Source organism: Puma concolor, chromosome B4 (assembly GCF_028749965.1).
Source record: "Puma concolor isolate L17-30 chromosome B4, mPumCon1.1.hap2, whole genome shotgun sequence".
In the NCBI taxonomy this organism is placed as follows: Eukaryota; Metazoa; Chordata; class Mammalia; order Carnivora; family Felidae; genus Puma; species Puma concolor.
The window spans coordinates 86,798,418-86,821,073 of NC_141673.1; the positions used below are offsets into that span (position 1 = coordinate 86,798,418).

Below are 22,656 nucleotides of genomic sequence, written 5' to 3' on the forward strand. Positions count from 1 at the left end.
AAATAAATAAAAACCTTAAAAAAATTTTTAATAAAAATAGGAAAAGAGATAATAAGCACTGTTTATCATTTTATATATTTTTTAAAAACAATTTATTTCGAGAGAGAGAGAGAGAGAGAGAGAGAGAGAGAAAGACTGAGGGAGGTGCAGAGAGAGAGGGAGAGAGAAAATCCCAAGCAGGCTTACACTCAGCACAGAGCCCCCCTGGAGGCTTAGCCTCAGTCTCACAACCACAAGATCAGGACCTGAGTGGATATCAAGAGTTGGATGCTCAACTGACAGCCACCCAGGCATTCCTCATTTTTAAAAACACCCTAAAGGGAGCACCTGGGTGGCCAGATGGTTGAGCGTCCAACTTGAGCTCAGGTCATGATGTCATTGTTCTTGGATTTGAGCCCCGCATTGGACTCTGAGCTAATAGCTCAGAGCCTGCTGTAGATTCTCTGTCTCCCTCTCTTTGCCCCTTCATCACTTGTGCGTGTACTCTCTCTCTCTCTCTCTCTCTCTCAAAAACAAACATATAAAAATTAAATAAATAAAAATATAAAATGAATAAAAAATAAAAACACCCTAGGGAAGGGAAGGTGGGGGACACAATGAGGTCCATAAAATCAATCTCTATTTGAGATCAGCCAAGTCTACCTTAGTTATAATGGGATATAGAAATGTAAATGGGATTCTACACACCACCAATAACTAGTTTGGAAGAAAAAAAAGTTTTTAAAGAATATATTGGCCACTGCAGCAAAAAGAATAAATTACCCAGAAATAAAGATGTGTAAGAATTCTTTTTCCTATAGTATACACTAATTTCTTAAAACTATAAAATATTAATATGTATGAAGAAAAATCCTCTATTTTTTCCTATTCAGCAATGACTATCAATAACATTAGCTTCAGATGATTTGGTTTAAATAATTTAATCAATATGTCAATTGGCCAAAACATATTTCCAGTAACTTTAATTTTCAAATATGATGCCCCACTGAGCAATTTCTCAATATTTATTTATATTATTTTTATTTATTGTTTAAATCATAAAGATTTGGGAAGCTGTATGTTAACTGCAATAAGATCCAGTCTATTCTGAATGATTGTTGTGACTTAAAGTCTTTTCAGATTATTGCACCAAAATGATTAAGGTTAAGGAAGCATTTAAATGGCTTTTTAAAATTCAAGGCAAAAAATGAAACCTAAATGTGAATCAAAAGCTTTGTATTGGGTAGCTAGTCGAAATTTTACAATGATTTTAAAATGTCTTTTAGAACTTCTGAAATGGAAACACAATTAAGACACCTTTTGTGAAGCAGATGAAATGAAATTGGGTGTCAAATGATATCACTGAATGTTAAATTCTGCCAAGTAACCAGTAAAGAGAATTTACATGGGAAATGTTCCTTTAAGTCCTATTTGAATGCTTCTGACCATTATGGGTTAGGTTATATCACTTGTTAATAACAGGTTCTTTACCAAAATTCTCAAATCTCATAAGCTGTAAAAACCAAAAGTTCTTTTTGATGTTTGCCATAGACTAATTGAGTGACAGATTCAGAATTGAAGCAAAATCAAATTACTTATAGTCATTTGTTCCACTTCGTATGAATTCATAAGTTTAAATCAGGTATATTCATTTATTTGCTTTAGGGAGGTTCCCAGACTCTGCTGAAAATATTGTATAAAATTTGCTATCTACTCTCATTTACCTTTCTAAATCTGAAAAATTATGAATTCTAAAACTCATCAAGCCTCATAGATTTCTGATAAGGGGTATTGGGCTTGTAATATGTAAGGTTTTTTTGTTTTTTTTTTATCAAGTATACTCTGACTCTAATGCTTTATTTTAACTTAATTCATCTCACAATACTTATAAGAAATGTACAGTGGTTATTTCCATTTTATAGATGGGGAAACTGACACACAGAAAGGTGAACAACTTGCAAAGCTAGTAAGGGGCAAAGCCTAGATTCAAAACATGGCTCCAGTTGGACAGCTGGACTAGCTCAGCTGACTTTTGAATCAGAGGTCAAGGCTTACTTAGCAGATAAGTAAAAAAAGCTAGTTTAATGACTATTCACACTCAGTTTTCTCATTGTAAAATGAGAATAATATTAGTAACTAGCTCATCAGATTATTACTTTGATTAAATAAAACATGTAAATCACTTATGATAATGGCACATAATACCTACTAAGTATGTTTGCTATTGTTAATAGTATTGATCAGTTTAAGTCAACCTGAACTATCAATCCCAGGGGGAACCTTGAAATAGTTAGAAACAACTTAGATTTTGCATCAGTAAAAAGAAAATATTTGCTTAGGGATGGGCGCCTGGGTGGCTTAGTCAGTTAGGCCTCGGACTCTTGATTTTGGCTCAGGTCATGATCTAATGGTTTGTCAGGAGCACTGACAGTGTGGAGCCTGACTGAAATTCTCTCTCTCTGCCCTTCTCCCACTGTGTGTGTGTGTGTGTGTGTGTGTGTGTGTGTGTGTGTGTGTGTGCGCGCACTTGTATGTGCTCTTTCTCTCAAAATAAAAAATAAACTTAAAAAAAAAAAAAAAAGAAAGAGGCACCTGGGTGGTTTGGCCAGTTGAACTTTGACTTCAGCTCAGGTCATAATCTCACAGTTCATCAATCTGAGCCCCACATTGGGCTCTCTGCTGTCAGTGCAAAGCCCACTTCAGATCCTCTGCCCCCCTCTCTCTCCACCCCTCTCTTGTTCGTGCTCTCTTTGTCAAAAATAAATAAACATTAAAAAAAAAAAGGAAAGAAAATATCTGCTTACACTATGTAGTCTAGGACTATGTGTATAACTTAAAAAAATAATATATTCAAAAGAAACCCATTTGTTCCTTGTGCTATGGTTTGTAAACACAGTGTCTGACACAGAGTAGATAATCCACAAACATTTCTTGAATGAACAGTGTTATAAAGTTATAAAGAGGCAACCACATGCTTCAAATTATGAAATGTTGATTCTGAGTCCATACAAGACAGATATCATTGAAAGCCTTGGTTGATAATGGTAGATACTAAAATGTTAATGAGTTCATTGACTTCCTATAAACAAATAGTAGAGTCCACAGTATATATTTTATTAGAGTTGTGAAGAACATCTTACCATACTTAGCTGGTGAGATGTCCAATAAAGAGAAAAAAGCACAGAGCTTTCCTTCCCATTCTAAGTCTCTCAGGCCACAAACTGGCTAACATCGGGAAAGGGAGACTCTCAGATGAGCAGAACCCAGACCTAGTGGGTCAAACTAGGCTGAAATTTATTTTATTTTATTTTAATGTTTATTTATTTTTGAGACAGAAAGAGAGAGTGTGAGCGAGGGAGGGGCAGAGAGAGGAGACACAGGATCCAAAGTAGGCTCCGTGTTGTCAGTGCAAAGTCCGATGTGGGGCTCAAACCCATGAACCGTGAGATGATGACCTGAGCTGAAGTCAGATGCTCAACCAACTGAGCCACCCAGGAGCCCCTAAGCTGAATTTTAAATAACCAAATATGACTGGGAAGCTTGGATTCTGACTGAGATGTCATTAAGAGATGAATTGGGACTTTGAGGAGCGTTGAAGTCATTTAAAAAAATAGAAGTTTTATATTTATGCTGTACTGAGAGGAGACTGCTTATTAAACTAGTTATGTATATTTTTCTGGCAAAAAAGACTTTGAAAAACCTTTAGAGCCCTTAAAGATTTTAGAAGCCCATAGGATACTTCAGAATAATTTATAATATATATGAATCACCTGACTTTAGCATTAGTAGCAAATAAATAGTATACCAAGGGTGTTACCTTATTTATTTTACTTATTTTTATCATGCTAGAATTAGCACTTGTGAATTGTGATTAATGATTTATGATTAAAACATAAAATGAAAAGGCACAGGTGCTTGGCTGGCTCAGTTGGTAGAGCACATAACTCTTGATGTTGGGGTTATGAGTTTGAGCCCTACGTTGGGTGTAGAGATTACTTAAAAATAAAATCTTAAAGGGGCACATGGGTGGCTCAGTCAGTTAAGCATCTGACTTCAGCTCAGGTCATGATCTCATAGTTTGTGAGTTTGAGCCTTGCATTGGGCTCTGTGCTGACAGCTCAGAGCCTGGAGCCTGCTCCAGATTCCGTGTCTCCCTCTCTTTCTGCCCCTCCCCTGTTTGTGTTCTATGTCTCTTTCAAAAATAAAAAACATTTAAAAAAATTTTTATGTAAATAAAATCTTAAAAAAAATAAAAATGAAAAGGCAATCTATGGAATGGAACAAAATATTTGCAAACAATATATCTGATAAAGGATTAACATCCAGAGAGCAGACTGGTCATTGCTTGGGTGGTGGGGGGATGAGAGTTAGAGTAAGTGAAGGTAGTAAAAGAGCATAAACTTCTCGTTGTAAGATGAACAAGTTCTGGGGGTCTAACGTACAGCGTGGTGACTATAGTTAACAAAACTGTATCGTATACTTGAAAATTGCTAAGAGTGAGTCTTAAAAGTTCTTATTACATACAAAAAAGTAACTTATGAAATGATGCTCTGTTCACTACCTTATGTGTGTTAACTAACCTCCTTTCACAATATATATGTATATCAAATCATCATATTTTACACCTTAAACTTACACAGTATTATATGTCAATTATATCTCAGTAAAGCTAGAAAAAAAAAGAAAAGGAAACGTTTGGAACTCGATAGAGATAGTAATTGCCTAACATTGTGAATGTACTAAATGCCACCGAACTGTTCAGGTTTTTTTTTTTTAATGTTTATTTATTTTTGAGAGAGAGAGAGTGAGAGTGGGGAGGGGCAGAGAGTGAAGGAGACACAGAATCTGAAGCAGGCTCCAGTCTCTGAGCTGTCAGCACAGAGCCCAACGTGGGACTTGAACCCATGACCTGTGAGATCATGACCTGAGCCAAAGTCAGATGCTTAACAGACTGATCCACCCAGGTGCCTCTGTTCATTTTTTTAAATGTTTATTTATTTACACACACACACACACACACACACACACACACACACGAGCAGGAGAGGGCAGAGATAATGGAGAAAGAGAATCCCTAAGCAGGCTCCATGCTCAGGGAAGAGCCTGACACGAGACTCTAACTCATGAACCATGAGATGACCTGAGCCAAAATCAAGAGTCCAATGCTTAACTTACTGAGCTACCCAGGCACCCCTCACTTGTTCAGTTTTAAATGGTTAATTTCGGGGCACCTGGGTGGCTCAGTCAGTTGAGCGTCAGACTTCGGCTCAGGTCATGATCTCACAGTCCATGAGTTCGAGCCCCGCGTCGGGCTTTGTGCTGACAGCTCAGAGCCCGGAGCCTGTTTCAGATTCTGTGTTTCCCTCTCTCTCTGCCCCTCCCCTGTTCCTGCTCTGTCTCTCTCTGTCTCAAAAGTAAACATTAAAAAAAAAAAAATTAGGGGCGCCTGGGTGGCGCAGTCGGTTAAGCGTCCGACTTCAGCCAGGTCACGATCTCGCGGTCCGTGAGTTCGAGCCCCGCGTCAGGCTCTGGGCTGATGGCTCGGAGCCTGGAGCCTGTTTCCGATCCTGTGTCTCCCTCTCTCTCTGCCCCTCCCCCGTTCATGCTCTGTCTCTCTCTGTCCCAAAAATAAGTAAAAAAACGTTGAAAAAAATTTAAAAAAAAATTAAAAAAGAATAAATGGTTAATTTTGCTATGTCAATTTAATTTTAATGAAAACAAAGTAAAAGACCAGTACAAATGTTGCCTTTAATAAAGTTGCAAATAATATACTTCCATATCATATTATTATACTTATCTGTTTATGGTTCTTTTCCCCTAACTAGGTATATGCTCTGTAAAGATAGGAGCTATATTTAAACATTTTTGTATCACCTACCCAGCACAATGCCTGCCACATAGTAGTCACTTAGAAAATGATTCAATTAATTAAAGAATTTAAAAAGTTACATGTATTTCTCATCATGAAAGTTGAAGTTAAGTTTTGGATGACTAGCACATTTTGGAAAAGTTATTGATGTTCCTGAGCATAAAGTGCTGAATGTGCCAGGTTATTTAGACCTTTTTCATAAGATTACAGGAGATTTACCTAACAGAGCTGATAATTGATTTTATTTTTCACCAAATTGCTGACACTAATATACCTGTTAAAATTATGAAAAACATCTAAATTGTGTTGGCTTTCTAAGGATCACTTTGTTTACTTCAGGCTCTGACAAATTTATTACTGTGAAGTCAATGAACGGTTCTAAGAGATCTTAATTTCCCAGTAAGGTGATAGTGAGCTAGATGGTGGAATATGACCTGAGGCTTGCAATTCTACACGATTGTTTAACTTCTTCAAGTAACTCATTAACTATTTGTACTACGAATATAAAGTGCATGACAATTTTGATATAACTAGACTAAGAAATGTTTTTGGAAATAGGAAATTCTTCATACTTTTATGCTCTAACAGGGCTCTACTTCTTGTGAGTTGTCTTTCATTCACTGAGACATTCTCTCGAAATTTTCCTTTGTGTTTATTCCAACCTTAAATGTGCTGTGGCTAGGGTTGCAAAACTTTCTTTTTTTTTTTTTTTTTTTTTTCAACGTTTATTTATTTTTGGGACAGAGAGAGACAGAGCATGAACAGGGGAGGGGCAGAGAGAGAGGGAGACACAGAATCGGAAACAGGCTCCAGGCTCCGAGCTATCAGCCCAGAGCCCGACGCGGGGCTCGAACTCACAGACCGTGAGATCGTGACCTGGCTGAAGTCGGACGCTTAACCGACTGCGCCACCCAGGCGCCCCTAGGGTTGCAAAACTTTCATTTGAACTTTGTTTCGTGATTCATTTCTCATAAGAGTGGGACTTTCAACTTGGCACATACTCAAATATGTGCTTGGAAATATTCTTCAAAGAAATAAATAGTGATACAGTGATTAAAAAACATTGTTAAAAAGCAAATTTAATTTTGTTTAGATGAAAAACAATTTTTTTAAGGTTTATTCATTTTTCAGAGACAGAGGGAGACAGAGCGTGAGTGGGGGAGGGGCAGAGACAGAGGGAGACACAGAATCTGAGGCAGGCTCCAGGCTCTGAGCTGTCAGCACAGAGCCTGATGCAAGGCTTGAACTCACGGACTGTGAGAGATCATGACCTGAGCTGAAGTCAGATGCTTAATCGATTGAGCCACCCAGGCACTCCAATTTAGATTTTTTAAAATCTTTGTTTGTATGTTTGTTTGTTTTTGTTTGTTTATGAGAAAGAGAGTGAGAGAACACCATTAGGGGAGGGGCAGAGGAGAGGGAGAGAGAGAATCCCTAGCAGTCTCCAAGCTGTCAGCTCAAAGCCCAACACAGGGCTCAATATCATGAATCGTGAGATTGTGACCTGAGCCAAAATCAAGAGTGGGATGCTTAAGCGACTGAGCCACCCACCGAGGCACCCCTAGTTTAGATTCTTATATGTGATGGCATACCTTTAAGATTTTAAGTAAAATAACATTGGCATTGATATGGTTATTTTCTCAGCTTTATGAGTCTGGCTACATGTCTCCTCCTATCTGTTAACTTGGGTAAATTGTTTAATGTGAACATAAAATTTCCTCAAATACAGGTGAAATATTTTCAGATGTAGTATTAAGTAAAAATCCAGCTTAGCAACAATTTAGACATTTATGTCTGTCTTGTTCATCTTTTGTTTCCTGGCAAAAAAAGAACCTGAACTAATTACTTTACAATTTAAGAGTATTTGGGCTGCCTGGCTGGCCCAGTCATAAGAGTGGACAACTCTTGGTCTCGGAGTTGTGAGTTTAAGCCCCACACTGGGTGTAGAGATTACTTAAAAATAAAATGTTAAGGGGCACCTGGGTGGCTCAGTCACTTAAGCATCCAGACTTCAGCTCAGGTCATGAACTCACAGTCCGTAGGTTTAAGCCCCATTTTGGGCTCTGTGCTGACTGCTTGGAACCTCTAGCTTGCTTTGGATTTTGTGTCTCCCTCTATCTCTGTGCCCCCCCTCCCCTGGCTTGTATTCTCTCTCTCTCTCTCTCTCAAAAATAAACATTAAAAAAATTTTTAATAAATAAAACAAAATCTTAAAAAAAACAATTTAAGAATATTTGAGCTGACCTGCAATTAAAGAATCCTCTTTGTTTTTGATATATAACTATGTTTACCAAACATGGATGAGTTTCTCAATGAAAGAAAGTAATATTTCTGCTGAACTGAGTTCAAATCAGACCCTTATAGAATTGCTATTAATTTGTAATGTCACAAAAATAAATGCAAAAGAATAGTACTCTTTTAATGAGGGTGTGGGTAAATATAACCAGAATATCTTGATCGATTGTACACGTGCCTTCCGGGAACTTATACAACTAACGTTTTTTGAACACTTCTTTATGTCAGCCAGTGTTCTACACACTGTATGAGTATCACTAATCTTCATAAACACTTTGAGAGAACACCATGATGAGGTATGTAGCTCTCTTCAAGGAGAGATAAACTTTTTATTAAAACTTAACAGTATAAGACAATTGAAATCTATTAAGAGATAATTCCCATTATTTTCTGTTGTGGTTTTTGTAAAGGCTGCTTTTAGGCAACAGGCTTGAGTAATGGAAACTTGAGTAAGGCAAAAGGGCCTATGGCACCCACCCCACCGAACTGAATACAAATAAACACAATAAGCGACTAACCAATAGGCTATTTACATTAAGTCAGTAATCCCCATATTCTCTCACTCCGCCCTCTAACTTTGGCCCCCCAACACCACCTCATAGCGATGGTGTCTCCTCTGCTGTCCTGCCTGCAGCTCCCCTGTGATGTGTTCAATAAACTTCTATCTCCTTTGGTCTAACTTGGGTGAATCCTTTCCCCGCCAGTGCCTCAGGCCCCCATCCAAAGAGAGCGCCTGGCGGTTGTACAAATGATGTGTAATTCACATTACACATCACAGTTGAACACCACACCTGATATTCTGCTGTCAGTTCTAGAAGAGAATGAAGAGTATATTTGGAGGAGGTTGAACAGGTTAGTGAAGATTTAGATCTTTTCGTGCTGCTTCAAGGCACAAACAAGATAAACTAAATAGGAAATGGAAAGAGTGTGTGAATGAATGAGGTCCCTTTGCATTGCTAAAAGCACTCAAGGTGAACATTACCAGGGTAGAGAGTTTGTTTTTGTTCTTTTAAAATATATTTCAGTGGTGCCTTGGTGACTCAATAGTCAAGTATTCTACTCCTGATTTCGACTCAGGTCATGATCTCATGATTCTCACGGTTTGAGCCCGGCATTGAACTCTGCACTGACAGCACAGAGTCTTCTTGAGGTTCTCTCTCTCCCTTTCTCTCTGCCCTCCCCCGCTCCTTCTCACACCCTCTCTCTCTCAAATAAATAAACTTAAAAAAAAAAATAAAAATAAAATATATTTCAAAAAATATATAAAACAGCTTTACCAAAAAATTAGGGGAAACTAGGGAAAGAAAGGGAGGAACGGAAGAAGGGAGGGAGGAGAACAGAAGGGGGGAAAGAAGGAGAGAGAGAATAGAAAAAAACATAAGGGATAATCTATCAAAATTACTTTAAGAGGGGGCGCCTGGGTGGCTCAGTCTGTTAAGCAACTGACTTCACCTCAGGCCATGATCTCGTGGTTCACGGGTTCGAGCCCCACATCAGGCTCTGTGCTGACAGCTCAGAGTCTGGAGCCTGCTTCAGTTTCTGTGTCTCCTTCTCTCTCTGTTCCTCCCCTCCACGTTCTGTCTCTCTCTCTGTCTCTCAAAAATAAATGAACGTCAAAAAAAATTTTTTTTAAATTACTTTAAGAAGAAAATGCAAAGTAATCTAAGATGTAGCCTCCAGGACACAGGGGTGCAATATAACTCCTGGATCCACTAGTCCTAGACAGACTAGGTTCAGCCACTTGCTGCCCACAGAACCCAAAGGTACAGAGAGAAGTGGTGGTGAAATAAGAAAGGAATTTATTTCAGTAAGGCCAACAAGACGGTGGACTAATGTCCAAAGTGCTGAAAATACTTCCAGGTTTATATTTTTAAAATGTGGGACACAGGTCGGTGGGTATATTCTGGGAGGCAGTAAAGGTCAGGTCATCATTTTCATGGGTAGCGTCTTGCTGGCCCAGGGCAGTCCTCAAGGGGATACTTGCCCACAGGGTCTTTTGCCTGACTTAAGAGATAAGCTGAAAAGAAGAACTTAATCAGTTAGAAAGTTTGAGGTCAAAATGGAAGGAGGTAGTCTTCTTTCAAAGATGATAGTCATTATTATTTTTATTATTTATTTATTTATTTATTTATTTATTTATTTATTTATTTATTTTGAGTAGGCTCTGCACTGGACATGGGGCTAGAACTTACAACCCTGAGATCAAGACCTGAACTGAGATCAATAATCGGATGCTTAACCAACTTAGCCACCCAGATGCCCTGATAGCTATTATTTTCTGATGAGAATAGGAAAGTTTGTCCAATCTTATGATTTGGCAAGCATAATAAAAGTCATTGAAACAATCACATGAAAAAAGACACTAACAAATAAAACACCCAGGGACCACCATCTGCCAGCAATTCGCCAAAATGACTAACACAAAAGGAAAGAGAAAGAGTACCTGATACCTTCTTTAGGCCTTTTAGAAAACCCGGAGTGCTTCCTTTGGCCACATATATGAGAATCTGCAAGAAAGATAATATTGTAGACATCAAGGGAATGGGCACTGTTCAAACAGGAATGCCCCACAAATGTTATGGTGGCAAAACTGGAAGAACCTACAGTGTTAGCCAGCATGCTGTTGGCTGGCACTGTTGTAACACACAAGTTAAGGGCAAGATTCTTGCCAATAGAATTAATGTATGTATTAAGTGTGTTAAGCACACAAAGAGCAGAGATAGCTTCCTGAAGGGAATGATCAGAAAAAGAAGGAAAATGAAGAGAAAGATACTTGGGTTCAACTGAAGCACCAGCCTGCTCTACCCAGAGAAACACACTTCATGAGAGCCGATTGAAAGGAGTCTAAGCTGCCAGACCCATTCCCTATGAATTCATGGCATAAGTGTAGAAAAAATAAAAGACCTCAAGACTATAAAAAAAAAAAAAAAAGGGAGGAAGGAAGGAAGAAAGTAAGCATGCAGTGTTGATGAAGGCATATATGATGACTGTTCTTAAAAAACATCTAGTGGGAGTGTGTATAAGTTGATACATTTAAACAAAAAAAACCAATTTGACAGTATAAAACATTTATAATTTTCATTCTGTAATTCTATTTCTGTGCATCTGTGCTAGTGAAATATCTTAAACAGGAAAGAAGCCATGAGTACAAATATATTCATCACAGTGGTTTTTAAGTAGTAGAAAAATGGAAATAATATGAACACAGTTATAGAAGAATGGTATATTAACTCGAATATATGCACTTGGTAGAAACTTATGCTTTCATCAAAAAGGAATTTTCAAATAAGATGTGCCAGCATAGAAATATATTTGTTGATGAATGGAGACATTCTCAAAGAAGTATAGTTCAAATAGCCAAAATATTAAAAAAAAATTGTTTAATGTTTATTTATATTTGAGAGAGAGAGTGCGTGAGCAGGGGACGGGCTGAGAGAGACAGAGACAGAACCTGAAGCAGGATCCAGGCTCTGAGCTGTCAGCACAGAGCCTGATGTGGAGCTTAAACCCATGATCTATGAGATCATGACCTGAGCCAAAGTCGGAGACCTAACCAACTGAACCACTCAGGTGCCCCAACAGCCAAAATATTTTTGAGGGGATTCTAATAATTAACTTGTCTCTCATCTAAAATTGTTAATAAACTTCGATTCATATACCCACCAACACTTCCCACATCTCTTTTTCTCTTCTTTCAATTTTCCGTAAACCCACATTATTCTGGAGCCCCTTACTGACAAACCACAATCAATATTCTCTTTCCCTTTTCTCAACTGCTTTCCCTTTTTCCATCCCCAATTTGTCACTTGTTTTTTAAATGACTCTAAGTCAATTTACTTTTTTTTTCCTCACCCCTTTCCAATCTTGAATTTTGCATCTCACAAGTCCTTCATTTCAGTCTGGCAGAGTGATCTTTCTGGAGGAAAAACATGGGAAGCTGGAATGGTTTTAAAAAAAAAAAAAAAAAAAAAAAAAAAAAAGCAGGGGCACCTGGGTGGCCAGGTTGGTTGAGTGTCTGACTCTTGATTTTGGCTCAGGTCATGATCTCACGGTTCATGGAATCCTGCCCCACATCAGGCTCTGAGGTGACAGCACACAGCCTGCTTGGGCTTCTCTCTCTCTCCCTTTCTCTCTGCCTTTCCCCCAAACCCAAGTAAATAAGCTTCATTAAAAAAAAAAAAAAAAAAAGCAGTCAGCATTTTCACTCCAAGTTTTGGCAGAGGGAAGGTCATTCCTACATTAAGAATTTTTTTTCTCCTGTTCAATTATGAACAGGCTAACAGAATTTTAAATACCAAATATTGCAACTTGGTATTCAATTATTATTACCAAACCAGGTTTTTATTCCCATGCATCAACTTACCCATACTCCCACTGGAAATTCATCATCTATATCTTCATCAACATTGGGTATTTTATTTCTTCACATCTTTTTTTCGTGTGAAACTAAGAACAATTATTCTAAGATACTGATACAAACTTATAATAACATAAATGGAAGTGTTAAAATAAAAAGGACTTCAAAGATGTCCCAGAGAGAAGGGCCAGGATTTTGCTGTAAAAATAAAAACTTCTATTTGAACTGTGTCCTAGGATCCTGCCAATCACTTGATGGATTACATAAGTATGATTCACATATATCCTAGTTACACTGAGAGGCCAGAGTACCCAGTGGCCAGTTGTTAATAGGGAATAGGTCAAGAGGAAGGAAAACAGAAGTAGGGCTTAAAAGTACTTAAAACTGCTTCCTTGTTTTTGTTTTTTTTTTTTTTTTAATTTCCATTTCTAAGTATAATGATATTACTAGAGCTCTGCTGCTCGCTTTGATTAAATGAGAAAAGATTAATTACTGCACTTTGTACCTCACTAGATACTTCCTGTAATATCCTGTTTTCTGTTAACTACTTGATAATTCAATTAAAAATCAGAAGAATTATAAGTAGGTGAGATGAAGTCTCATGAGGTCTTGGATTTACTTCAAAATACTTTAGCAACAAAAAGAAAGAAAAAGAGGGTAGATGAAACCAGTGTGGCAAAATAATTATCATTTTTACATTTGGGTGCTGCATGTATTAATTAGGGTTCAGTGTATCAGTGTCTTCACTTTTGTGAGTATTAGGAATTTTTCATAATAAGATTAAAATCGATAGTTACATTGAAGGCAATCAAGCAAGATTTTAGCTTTATTTTTTTTTTTTAAGTTTACTTATTTAGGGGCGCCTGGGTGGCTCAGTCGATTGAGCCTCCGACTTCAGCTCAGGTCATGATCTCACAGCTCGTGAGTTCGAGCCCCGCATTGGACTCTGTGCTGACGGCTGGGAGCCTGGAGCCTGTTCGGATCCTGTGTCTCCCTCTCTCTCTGCCCCTAACCTGCTCACAGTCTGTCTCTCTCAAAAATAAATAAACATTAAAAAAAAAAGTTTACTTATTTATTTTGAGAGAGAGAGAGCAAGTGAGAGCAAGTGGGGTAGGGGCAGAGAGAGAAGGAGAGAGAGAATCCCAACCAGGCTCCTTGTTGTTAGTGCAGGGCCCAACGTGGGGCTTGATTTCACAAATTGTGAGATCATGACCTGAGCCGAAATCAAGATGCTTAACCAACTGAGCCACCCAGGCTCCCCAAGCTCTTCGCTTTAAAAAATAAAGTTTCATAACAGGAACCCATGGGGGAGGGGAAGAAAAAAAAATGAGGTTAGAATGGGAGAGAGCCAAAGCATAAGAGACTCTTAAAAACTGAGAACAGGGGCGCCTGGGTGGCACAGTCGGTTAAGCGTCCGACTTCAGCCAGGTCACGATCTCGCGGTCTGGGTGTTCGAGCCCTGCGTCAGGCTCTGGGCTGATGGCTCAGAGCCTGGAGCCTGTTTCCGGTTCTGTGTCTCCCTCTCTCTCTGCCCCTCCCCCGTTCATGCTCTGTCTCTCTCTGTCCCAAAAATAAATAAACATTGAAAAAAAAATTTTTTTTAAAAACTGAGAACAAACTGAGGGCTGATGGGGGGTGGGAGGGAGGGGAGGGGAGGGGAGGGGAGGGTGGGTGATGGGAATTGAGGAGGGCACCTGTTGGGATGAGCACTGGGTGTTGTATGGAAACCAATTTGACAATAAATTTCATATATTAAAAAAAATAAAGAATCAAGTTTCATATTTTGCCAATGAAGAGGTTTTTGGTTGCATCTTGATTTATCCAGAATAGTATTAAAAATTTCTGATACCTGAAAACTTTCTAAGTAATCAAAGACAAAAAAAACAAAAACCAAAAAAAAAAAAAAAAACCCATATGCAATGACAATGATAAATATCAGATTCAAGACATTCTGACATTCGATATACTTAACAGTAACACCGATTGGTACTTGTCACAACTACAAAGTCCAAATACTCCTTGATGCCCAGATACTAGCTCTTTCCCACCTCCCACCACACTCCTCCTCTTCTTGCTTGTGTGCTTTAGTCTCGGATTTACCCTTAAACACCCTGTTCCTTTACTTTATTGTTCTCATTGATCTACTTGGATGGAAAATAAGCTACATAATATCCAAGAGAAAAAGACTCTTGGATCAAAAAAGAATTTTAAAAGAACTAGGACAAATAATAAGAGTGGTGGTAACTAAAGAGAGAAGACAAAGGAACTAAAATGTTTTGAGACCTCTTCTATGGACCAAGGAGATATTACAGATATTTTACATATAGCAGAGTGAGATACGTTTTGATATTGTTTGCAAGAAAAGTCACTAGAATGGCCCTATTCTGCTTTTTTTTTTTAACATTTATTTATTTTTGAGACACAGTGAGACAGAGCACGAGTGGGGAGGGGCAGAGAGACGGGGGGACACAGAATCCACAGCAGGCTCAAGACGGCAAGTGGTCAGCACAGAGCCAGATGTGGGGCTAGAACCCAGGAACTGTGAGATCATGACATGAGCCGAAGTCGGACGCTTAACCGACTGAGCCACGCTGGCGCCCCTCTTTTTTTTTTAATGTTTATTTATATTTGAGAGAGTGACAGTGTGTGAGTAGGGGACAGGCAGAGAGTGATAGAGGGGGAATCGGAAGCAGGCTGGTTTTGTCCAGTTTTTCATGCCAAAATGGTATTCTTTGACACTGTCCTCTTTCCTAAACTCCCTGCATCAAAGTTATCTTACAAAGTCATGTTGAGTTTTATTTTTGAATATATTTCTTTTTTTAATTTTTAATTAATTTATTTTTAATATATTTTTTAATGTTTTATTTATTTTTGAGAGACACAGAGAGCGAGAGCAGGGGAGAGCCAGAAGGAGAGGGAGACACAGAATCTGAAGCAGGCTCCAGGCTCTGGGCTGTCAGCACAGAGCCCTAGGCAGGGCTCAAACCCAAGAACCTCAAGATCATGACCCGAGCCCAAGTTGGACACTTAACAGACTGAGCCATGCAGGCGCCACATTGAATGGCCCTATTCTTTATACAAATGTCAGGCAGGCAGAAATCTTTAAAGAGCAGAGCAAATATCTTTCATTGCTCCATCAGGTCTGTCACTCACTGTGACTCCTGAAATGTAAAGCTGGTTACCCACAGGGTGGAAGTAGATGAATTTGTATAAGGCGCTCGGGGACTTCTGTGAGAGAATACATCCTAAATATCCTCTCTGAGGATATCCTACATCCTCCTCTCTGAGATGCAGAATTAGAGAATGGTTCTGGAGTGGAGAAGGCGGGCTTCATTCATTCAAGGGCCAGTGGTAGGGATAGGCAGCACGTCTCCTAAAGTAAAATTAATGTAGAGGGGAGCCTGGGTGGCTCAGTCAGTTGAGCATCAACTTAGGCTCAGGTCATGATCTCCCAGTTCATGAGTTCGGGCCCCACATCTGGCTCACTGCTGTCAGTGCAGAGCTCACTTCAGATCCTCTGCCCAACCCCCTCTGCCCCTCCCCAACTTGTGTGCATGCATGTGTGCTCTCTCTCCCTCTCTCTCTCTCTCTCTCTCTCTCTCTCAAAAATACATAAACATTAAAAAAATTAATGTAGAGAAAGAAGTTGATCTGGACTGGTAGCTCTAACTCATGACACATAAATAATACAGAAGTAAGTAGAGTAAGGGGCACTTGGCATCCAACCCACATTGCATGCAGAGCTTACTTAAAAAGTCTTGGGGTGCCTGGGTGGTTCAGTCCATTAAGTGGCTGACTCTTGATTTTGACTCAGGTCGTTATCTCACAGTTTATGAGTTTGAGCCCCACGTCCAGCTCCATGCTGACTAAGCCTGCCTGGGATCCCCCTTGCTCTCTGCCCCTCTACCCTCCCCTTCTCAAAAATAAATAAGTAAAAATTTTTTAAAAACTTAAAGAAGTAGAGTAAGAAACATATTTATACTGTTTTCACATAAAGAATTAATTGATCATTAACATCCTCCCCTCAAGCAAGACAAAACTTTTACCTCACTTTGGATTTTCCCATCCTTCATCTTCTACTGCATTGAAATTATCTGGCAATTCAGTTCTAAATTATTTTTTTACACCATATCTCTAACTGGGAAAATTACCTATGTATAAAATAAAATAAAATAGTGTTGCTTATATTTTAAAAATAAAGGAAAATAATTTGAAATATATTGTAGTGGACAAAGCAAGAGGTATTCAAATCTCATACACTCTGCTCTATGGCCCCTGACTTCCTCTTCCTAAACCCTGACTTGGTTCCACCTTGCTCCCTTCTCTGAACAGTTCTCACCCTTTATTTCCCACCCAGGGCCTCATTTTCCCCTTGAAATCTCACCAAGCATCTTACTTCACAGAGATGTTTTTCTGCCTCTGAATTCCTATTATATTTACCATTCGTTGTCATACTCTATTGTTACATTTTAAGTGAATAAACTAAAATGGAACTTATTTGAGAGCAGTGACTGTTCTAGATCTCTCTGTACTCTTCAAGGGACTTAATGTGGTATTTTATTTTTTAATTTTTTTAATGTGGTATTTTAGATCTCGGCTGAACATTAGACTAAAACTCTAATTTGGTCAGAACACACGAGTTCCTCCCCTATCTCTCCTTGGTTCTTTTTAGCTTAGTAACCGTCATGGACAACTGAATGTGAATCTTAGGGCTTTTATTGGTCTACCTAGCAACCAGGAAGGTTCCCAAGGATACAAACTCTGAAGATATACGCTTTTGATATGGTAATGAATGAAACTAAGGGGGTAGTCCTAAAACAGTACATTTCCATATAAACTGAAATCATACGTCAATATTAGAACTACTGTATAATTAACTGTGGCTTTATGGTCTCAGTAGGAGCTATTATTGCCCTCTTTATAATCAAACATTTTATTTTAGTCGCATCAAGCAAACATCTCTAACTTTTTAAAAATGAAATAATGAGAACTTACTAGAGGAGTACCAAGAACAACATTATAACCAATCATGTTCACATAATCCAGATTTAGCAAATTCAGTCCTATTTCCTAAGGAATAAAACATTATAGAGATGAAATCCTCTTGCCTTGTTTGCCTTTATCTTTCCCCAGAAGAACAGCTATCCCGGAATTGATATGTATATGTATATATGTATATTCTTCCTATCCATGTTTTTATATATTTTACCATACTTGTATGTATCCATTAATTAACTGTATAATATTATTTTGCACACTTACAAATATTACACAAATGTTATACATAGTATTCTGCACACTGCTTTTTCATTAAAAATTATCTGAGATTTAAACATGCATATATATGCAATGGATTCAATCCAATTGCTGCAAAGGAATCCATACAGTGAATAATATACAGTTTGCTTATCTACTCTCTTATTGAAAAGCATTTAGATTATTTCTAGTTTTGGGGAGGGCACCTGGTGGCTGGCTCAGTCCATAGAGCTTAGGACTTTTGATCACAGGGTGATGAGTTTGAGGCTCACGGTGGGCATAGAGCTTACTTTAAAAAAAAAAAAAGATTACTTCCATTTTTTAAAAAATCAAACTAAAAGGGCAGCAGTGAAGACCTTTGTACATGACTTGACATGTGGGAGAATCCTTTTAGTGTAAATATTTGAACATGAAATAATGTTAATATGATAAATTGTTACAGATTTTCTGATGTTAGATAGACCATGCTTATAGTCATGGAATAAACCTTATCTGGTCATGATTTTTTTCAAGTTTTATTTATGACTCTGGGTCTACATTCATAAGTGAGATTTGTCTATGATGTTATTTTCTTATAGTGTTCCTTACTTTTGTTACCAAGGTTATAGAGCCTTCTAAAATACTTTGAATACTCTTGTTATTTCTAAAACAGCTTGATTACAACAGAATTTTTCTCACATTCAAAAAACACGGAAGGGGTGCCTGAGGGACTCAGTCGGTTAAGCAGCCAGCTTCATTCAGCTCAGGTCATGATCTCAGGGTTCATGGGTTCAAGCCCTGTATCAGGCTGTCTGCTGTCAGCACAGAGCCCACTTCAGATCCTCGGTTCCAGTCTCTCTCTGCCCCCCTGCCCCCAGCTCACACTCTGTCTCTGAAAAATAAATAAACATTAAAAAATAAAATAAAATAAAATAAAATAAAATAAAATAAAATAAAATAAAACATAAAAAATAAAAAACTGAGGTATTCTTTGTTGATATTTTAGATTTTTCAAATGCTTTTACTTTTTAAAAATTATTTTTAATATTTATTTATTTTTGAGAAAGAGAGAGAGCACAAGCAGGGGAGGGGCTGAGAAAGGGGCACAGAGGTCCAAAGTGGGCTCTGTGCTGACAGCACAGATCCTGATGTGAGGCTAAAATTCACGAACTGGGAGATCACGACCTGAGCCAAAGTTGAACATTCAACTGACTGAGCCACCCAGGCACCCCCATTTTATTTATTTTTTATTTATTTTATTTATTTTGAGACAGAGAGAAAAAGAGAGAGAGGGAGAGAGAGAATCCTAAGCAGGCTCCTCACTGTCAGCACAGAGCCCAAAGCAGGGCTTGAACATAGGAACCATAAGATGAAACTTCCACAAAACCCTGCAAATGATGAGGTTTGGGGAACTCCCAAGCTGGTGAATACATCCACATGTTACAAGGGTGGTACACCCAGCTCCACAGGCTCGTGGGTTCAGTACTCTTCTGGACCTCACCCTTGTACTTCTTCATCAGGCTATTCATTTGTATCTCTTATAATAAACTGTAATAGCAAGTAAAGCATTTTCTTGGGTTCTGCAAGTTGTTCTAGCAAATTGTTGAACCTGAGTCGGGTGGGCTTGAGGGAACCCCGGTATTTGTAGCCAAGTTAGAAGTGTGGCTAACCTGGGACCTGATACTTGTGACTGGCATCTGAAGTGAGATCCCCCCTTAGGGGCACCTGGGCGGCTCAGTCGGTTAAGCGTTTGACTTCAGCTCAGGTCATGATCTCGCGGTTTGTGAGTTCAAGTCCTGCATTGGGCTTTGTGCTGACACCTCAGAGCCTGGAGCCCATTTCGAATTCTGGGTCTCCCTCTCTCTCTGCCCCAACTCCGCTCATGCTCTGTCTCTCCTTCAAAAATAAATACTTAAAAAAAAAAGAAGAAGAAGAAGAAGTGTGATCACTCCTGTGAGACTGATCACTTAAATCTGTGGAGTTTGACATTAGGACCGGGTAATTAGTGTCTACCTTGAATTGAATTGTAATACACTTAGTTGATGCAGAGTTGGAGAAATTGTATTGGGAAAGATACCATGTATTGGTGTCAGGAGGAAAAAAATCTCTTGCCATCACTGTGGATTTGCATTCTATTTTAGTTACAATCAGTGGTATCCTGGAGCCAAATTGTACTGGTTCAGAAGAGTCGTTTATTAACCTCCATGAAATTTGTGGGCTGGTTGTTAACTACAATAATACACACACACACTCCACAAATGGGTAGCATGTTTTATGTGCTATTTTGACCTTGCTTTTTAAATTAATGATATATCTTGAATATTATTCTAATATCAGTAGAATATTTTTGTTACAGGGGTAGTGCATTTTTTTTTCTTTTAAGATGATCTAGTTTTGCTTTCACTATGATGGGCCTTGGTGTAGATTATTTTATTTTTATTTTACAGTATTTTATTTTGAACTTTGGTATATATCCTGATTTTCAAGACTCATGACTTTTTTCATTTCTAGGCTATCCTGCTTATTATCTCTTCAAACACTAGTCCCAGTATACTGTCTTTCTGAAACTCCTCCAATTCCTTATTATGCCATTTAACCGCATAAACATCAAAATTTCAGGTGTATTATTTTATATTTTCTAGCCACATCTATGCCCTGTGTATTTAGGGCAAACTTTTATTTAAAAGACACCCCAACATACAATGACTTAAAATGTTGTTATTTAGTGTGCTCTTAGGTAACAATCCTGAGGTGACTGAACCGAGTTTCCCGCAGGTTCTGGGGTAAACAGTCATTAAACGAATCTTATACTTTCCATCCTGTGTCTCCACCATTGCCTGGGGCAAGAGTTCTTTTTTTGTTTGTTTTGTTTTTTGACTGAAAAATAATTGTATACAATATTGTATTAGTTTCAGGTTAGGGCAATAGTTCTTAACCATTTTTGCGCTATAAACTCCTCTGGCACTCTATTCAAGCATACAGACCAACTCTCAAAATGATACATAAAATAAAATACATTTTTTTAACGCATAAAATGAAATACATTTAGATATAAAGGAAAGAAATTCGAGCGCCTGGGTGGCTCAGGCGGTTAAGCATCTGACTCTTGGTTTTGGCTCAGGTCATGATCTCAGGGTTCATGGGTTGGAGCCCCTCTGCGCTGATAGTGCAGAGCCTGCGTGGTACTCTCTCTCTCTCTTTCTCTCTCTCTCTCTCTCTCTCTCCCCCTCTGTCTGCCCCTCCCACCTGTGCTGTCTCTGTGTCTCTCAAACTAAATAAATAAATTTTTTAAAAAAAGTTTAAAAAGAAGTTAAAAAAAATAAAGGAAATAAGGGTGCCGGGGTGGCTCAGTCGGTTAAGCGTCTAACTTTGGCTCAGGTCATGATCTCACGGTTTGTTAGTTGGAGCCCCACATCAGGCTCTCTGCTGTCCACGTAGAGCCTGCTTCAGGTCCTCTGTCTGCCTCTCTCTCTGCCCCTCCCCGACTTGCACACTCACTCTCTCAAAAATAAATAAATAAAAACATGTAAAAAAATAAAGGGAACAAATTACACCAGATTACAGTTATCAAAATAGTTTTCTAAATAGTGATATAATAATAAATATACTTAATTCATTAAGCATCATAATCTAACAATGATCTAATAACCACCATAACCTTGAAGTACGGTTGAGCATAAATGATATTTAGAGAGATCTGAAAAAATTGTAATGTGATATGAAAATATTTTTGGGGTGGAAAATTCATAGGTATTGCTAATACTACAGTGTGGTTTGCTGTTTACATTCATAATTAAAGAAAATATTAATTTCAGCTAGAAGCTAGTGAAGACAAGGATATAATATTTTCCCATTCAAGTTCATGAACCTGAGATTAAGAACCCCTGCACTTAGGTGTCTCTTTGGCTTGAAGCTGAGTCCTAGGCAGTGTTCTCACTTACAAAAAGGGGAAGAACTTGAAAAAATGCACACTCCACGTTTTAAAGTTCTGTTCTGAATATGGCATATAATACTTCTGCTCAATAGGACTTAGTCAATGGAGGCATCCAGCTACAACATAAGCTGGGAAGCAGTCTTTAACTGGCAGCCACATTTCCAAATATAACTGTATTACATAATAAATTAGCAACTGGCAATCTCCTTCATGCTCTTATAAGAAAAAATAATTTCTACAATTTTTTTTTAACGTTTATTTTTTGAGAGACAGACAGAGCGTGAGTGGGGGAGGGGCAGAGAGAGAGGGAGACAGAATCTGAAGTAGGCTTGAGCTGTCAGCACAGAGCCCCATGAGCTGCTGGAACTCACCAACTATGAGATCATGACCGGAGCAGAAGTCAGATGCTCGACTGACTGAACCACCCAGGCACCGCAATTTTTACAAGTTTTAACTTATGAACAGATATATCAGACAGTGGGTTTCCATGAGCATTTCCTAATGTATAAACTTGATAAGTATTTTCAGCATTTTTATATGTTTTAGTTAGATGAAATATATTTTTAAATTGCAAACGGAATACAAAAAACAAAAACAACAACAAATAAATAAATTGCAAACAGGGAATTAGCTCACCACAAAGCTGTGAATTAGGTAAAATTTATTTCTGTCTTTACAACATTCTCATTTCTTTTTCTTTTTAATTTAACTTTTTCTTTTAAGAGAGAGAGCATGCATGTGTGGGGGGGAGGGGCAGAGGAAGAGGGAGAGAGAGAACCTTAAGCAGGCTACATGCCCAGTGCAGAGCCCCACACAGGGCTCAATCTCACAACTGTGAGATCATGACCTGAGCCGAAATCAAGAGTTGGACGCTTAACTGACTGAGCCACCCAGATACCCCTAGGACACTCTCATTTCTATCCATTTTTAAAACATCCTCTCCTCTTCTCTCCCATTTGATGAACCTGCATCTTTCAGCCTTTATTT

At 38.4% G+C, this 22,656-nt stretch overlaps 1 long non-coding RNA gene across 2 annotated transcripts in view; it reads right to left on the bottom strand.

The window, feature by feature from the left end:
• The window catches only part of LOC147579268 (uncharacterized), a 70,751-nt gene that overhangs the window by 5,604 nt on the left and 42,491 nt on the right, over positions 1 to 22,656 (bottom strand). For both annotated transcript variants that reach the window (XR_015253729.1, XR_015253728.1), the window contains exon 3: positions 18,459 to 18,627. This is a non-coding gene — a long non-coding RNA (uncharacterized LOC147579268). The remainder of the gene's footprint in view (positions 1 to 18,458; positions 18,628 to 22,656) is intronic.